This window comes from Girardinichthys multiradiatus, chromosome 4 (genome assembly GCF_021462225.1).
Source record: "Girardinichthys multiradiatus isolate DD_20200921_A chromosome 4, DD_fGirMul_XY1, whole genome shotgun sequence".
NCBI lineage: Eukaryota > Metazoa > Chordata > Actinopteri > Cyprinodontiformes > Goodeidae > Girardinichthys > Girardinichthys multiradiatus.
In genome coordinates this window covers 21,510,374-21,515,285 of record NC_061797.1, presented here as the reverse complement: position 1 = coordinate 21,515,285, position 4,912 = coordinate 21,510,374, and the positions used below count along the sequence as shown (strand labels likewise).

The 4,912-nt window shown below is 41.4% G+C and overlaps 1 pseudogene; it reads right to left on the bottom strand.

Annotated features, from left to right (window-relative positions):
- Window positions 1-508: 508 nt before the first annotated feature.
- LOC124867145 lies at window positions 509-4,340 on the bottom strand (annotated as a pseudogene).
- Between the last annotated feature and the right edge of the window lie 572 nt (window positions 4,341-4,912).

The following is a 4,912-nucleotide window of genomic DNA, read 5'->3' as shown; positions in this document are numbered from 1 at the left end:
TTAATTAAATAAAAATTCCATAAACCTTCCTCCTTTCTCACACATGTAGGAACACATTAAGGACTCACTAAAGGTAGGATAGAAAAATTAGAGTAGCAGATCTCTGTTGAAACACATGGATGCAATGGAAAAACATACTCTCATGTTCTTTTGCACCTTCAATTCAGGAAATTGCCCTCCTGTTGTCGTCATTTTCTGTATACTCCCTGTGTCCTCCGGGTCAAAATGACCCATCTTCACTATACCCCCAATATAAGCAACTTAATTGAATTTTAAACACCAAATTTCATCTTGCATATTGTCATTGAGCTCAAAATGTGTGAATACTTGAGTTTTCCCTCTTCACTTGAATTTCTATAGCTTAAGAAAAGAAAAAAATGTGCAAAAAGGAGTTTTGAATACATTTTTATTCATCCCAATGACTCAGTTTCATTTTTTTTCTCCAGTGAACAATTTAAGACAATGTACAATACAAAAATATGAAAAATAACATAACCCATTCAACTAATTAGCACATGTAGGGCAGTATACAAGTGCACAACCCTTGCAGATATATTTCTTCCACCTGCAGCACAGTATGTGTTTTACAGTCCTTCTTGTGAGGGCAGAACTGACATGTCTTCCTCTTACTTCCCCTAGCTGGGGAAGTGGCTGTGGTAGATGGATCCTCAGGTTGATCAGGAGCTCCTGCACTCTGAATAGCTTTCACAACTGCTGCTGAGGGTTCTGTGCAGGGGACATGCTTCCTTCTTTCAATGAGTGGAGTTACAAGTGCCTTTCCTAGCTGCTCCAGGAACAACCTCCTCTTGTTCTGCTTATGAGACATCCAGGTTGGGTTGATCTCTCTCCAAATCACAAAGGCATTGTAGGAGGAAACATCAATGATGTTGTGGAAGATGACCAGGGGCCAGCGGGCAGTCATTCTTCTGCAGCTATATGTTCCAATCACCTTATCCAGGTTGTCCACACCTCCTTTGTTGCGGTAGTAGTCTAGGATGATGATTGGCTTCCTGTCCTCACGATCGCTAATGTCACCGTCTGTGTGCAGTGTGCTCAGAAGAACTACATTCTTGTTTTTCTTTGGGAGGTAGGAAACTGGTGTTGGGCGTGAAGGCAAACTTTGAGGAGAAGACCTCTCTCTCCTTTGAAGCAAGCAGTGCAGGTGGGAGCTCAGGCTTATTCTTTCGAACTGTACCAACCATGGTGTGACAAAGTGGTTCAGTTTGTGTTTACCACTTTTCCCTTATTCTTATTTCTGATTTATTTACTTTCGGTAGCTGGTCATAAAGCTTAAATTTAAACATTAGTTTGCAACTTTGCTTCACTTACTATCCCGGGTTTGTTTGTGTTAGCATTATGTTGCAGTTTCCATCTATTTATATGTTTGTGTTAAAGCTATTACTTCTGGACTATTGGTTGAATTTGTTTATTTTGTTTCAAAGTATATTCATGGTATTTGTTTTACTTTTTATTCCCCATTGTTTGTCATAGTGTTTCCTGCTTGAATGGCTGGATGATGTCACTGTACCTTGCTGGGCTCTACCAATTAAAGGGTTTTCTTTGGAGTATTGCTTTGTTTGTTTTTCTTTAAAGTAACTTTTGAGTTAACTTCTATTACATGGTATATTTTGCAGATCCTTTCATTATGAAGATGAGTTTGTAAATTAGATTAGTAATTTTGTTTTTCTAGTTTCTCTGTTTAGATTTAGTTTTTTTTTCCTGTCTAATTGTGGCTTGGTCCACTCAAGGCAGGTGTGTTGCCAACTGGCTATACAGGTCCTTCTCAAAATATTAGCATATTGTGATTAAGTTCATTATTTTCCATAATGTCATGATGAAAATCTAACATTCATATATTTTAGATTCATTGCACACTAACTGAAATATTTCAGGTCTTTTATTGTCTTAATACGGATGATTTTGGCATACAGCTCATGAAAACCCAAAATTCCTATCTCACAAAATTAGCATATTTCATCCGACCAATAAAAGAAAAGTGTTTTTAATACAAAAAATGTCAACCTTCAAATAATCATGTACAGTTATGCACTCAATACTTGGTCGGGAATCCTTTTGTAGAAATTACTGCTTCAATGCGGCGTGGCATGGAGGCAATCAGCCTGTGGCACTGCTGAGGTCTTATGGAGGCCCAGGATGCTTCGATAGCGGCCTTTAGCTCATCCAGAGTGTTGGGTCTTGAGTCTCTCAACGTTCTCTTCACAATATCCCACAGATTCTCTATGGGGTTCAGGTCAGGAAAGTTGGCAGGTCAATTGAGCACAGTGATACCATGGTCAGTAAACCATTTACCAGTGGTTTTGGCACTGTGAGCAGGTGCCAGGTCGTGCTGAAAAATGAAATCTTCATCTCCATAAAGCTTTTCAGCAGATGGAAGCTTGAAGTGCTCCAAAATCTCCTGATAGCTAGCTGCATTGACCCTGCCCTTGATAAAACACAGTGGACCAACACCAGCAGCTGACACGGCACCCCAGACCATCACTGACTGTGGGTACTTGACACTGGACTTCTGGCATTTTGGCATTTCCTTCTCCCCAGTCTTCCTCCAGACTCTGGCACCTTGATTTCCGAATGACATGCAGAATTTGCTTTCATCCGAAAAAAGTACTTTGGACCACTGAGCAACAGTCCAGTGCTGCTTCTCTGTAGCCCAGGTCAGGCGCTTCTGCCGCTGTTTCTGGTTCAAAAGTGGCTTGACCTGGGGAATGCGGCACCTGTAGCCCATTTCCTGCACACGCCTGTGCACGGTGGCTTTGGATGTTTCTACTCCAGACTCAGTCCACTGCTTCCGCAGGTCCCCCAAGGTCTGGAATCGGCCCTTCTCCACAATCTTCCTCAGGGTCCGGTCAACTCTTCTCGTTGTGCAGCGTTTTCTGCCACACTTTTTCCTTCCCACAGACTTCCCACTGAGGTGCCTTGATACAGCACTCTGGGAACAGCTTATTCGTTCAGAAATTTCTTTCTGTGTCTTACCCTCTTGCTTGAGGGTGTCAATAGTGGCCTTCTGGACAGCAGTCAGGTCGGCAGTCTTACCCATGATTGGGGTTTTGAGTGATGAACCAGGCTGGGAGTTTTAAAGACCTCAGGAATATTTTGCAGGTGTTTAGAGTTAATTCGTTGATTCAGATGATTAGGTTCATAGCTCGTTTAGAGACCCTTTTAATGATATGCTAATTTTGTGAGATAGGAATTTTGGGTTTTCATGAGCTGTATGCCAAAATCATCCGTATTAAGACAATAAAAGACCTGAAATATTTCAGTTAGTGTGCAATGAATCTAAAATATATGAATGTTAAATTTTCATCATGACATTATGGAAAATAATGAACTTTATCACAATATGCTAATATTTTGAGAAGGACCTGTAGTTTTTAGAGGTCTTTGTTTGATCCAATAAACAAATAAAAAGTCAACAGAAGAATCTGAAACCAGGGGCTGATGCTGTTTTCTTGTTCACCTTGCTGCTCTTTGACAACACTATTTCACACATGGTGATCTTCCTCTTCAGGAGCTGCTGTCCGAGTTCATAAGAGGTGAAGAAATTGTCACATGTCACATTGTGACCCCTCAGTCCCTCTGTCACATCAAGCACAACTCGCATCCCCTGGTTCTTCTCTGGGCATCCACTGGTAAGCTTCCCAGTAGAGACTTGCATTTTCCAAGCATAACTTGATTTGGCATCGCAAGCCACCCATGACTTGATCCCATATTTTGCTGGCTTGCTGGGCATATACTGCCGGAAAGGACAACGACCTTTGGAGAAAAGACATTAGCATCAATGATTAGTATCAGTGTGACAGAAAACAGTCAAAGAAATCAATAGTGAAAATCACTTTTATTACAAATATGAAAACAGATTACCTCTAAATGGAACCAGTTGTTCATCCACTGTTACGTCAGGCCCTGGATTGTAGAGGTAGGGCAGCCGCTCCACCCACTTGTCCCATACCTCTCTTATGGCTGCAAGTTTGTCTGTCACACGTCTTGCGGTCATCAAATTGTAGCAGTCTTGAGTAGGTGTGAAAGACTTTGAGTGATATTGTGGCTCGGAAAATTGGCCTTCCACTCTCAGCATCCCATAGACTAGCTGCAGCCTCACCTCAGGACCTGTATACACCTGCTAAGATTAGCAGCCCTAAGTAGGTCGGCAGGTCAATCTCATTAATCTTTTTCCAGCTGTCTCCATATTTGCGAAAACCCTCCAGATTTGTCATCCCCAGGATTATTTTTTCTATTGCTGGTGTGATAAACAGGTAGAATGTAGAGATAATATCATGGGCATGAGAAACGGCATACCTTGTGGGTCCTGGGGTCATCTTTATGATGTTTTGTGTTGGTCATATGCTGCTGAGGACCATGTTATTTTGCCATTTTGTGAAAGGAAAGTCTCTCTTTCAGCTTCAGGGTTTTCTTCTTCTGAAGATGATTCATCATGCTCTGGGTTGTATTCCTCCCCATCTTCTTCTTTGGATACATCCTCCACTTCCTCTTCTGAATCAGAGATGTCTTGCTGGACATCTGAGAAAATCAGCTCTACAGCGTCTTCAGCAGTATAACACACTCATGGCTTCAGCACAGTCAGAATTCAGGTTCCTGTTATCTGCAGCACCTTTATAACCTCTGGAAATAAACAGTTGGTCTTCTGAAGCCTGCGAAAACACCACCTGATTTGCCTTGTTTACTCCTGCTACTGATTGATCTGAGACACAACTAAAACAATGTAACATTCTGTGGTTTGTAAATAACTCTGTGACCTTGATTTCAACTCTATTTGTCTCACGGGTCATTTTGACCCGAAGACCACCTTTTGTACCTTTTGTTGTACAGCTTATATGGAAATGTGAATAAAAGCAACATTTCACTTTTTCTATTGTTGAGGCCAATATAGGAAAAT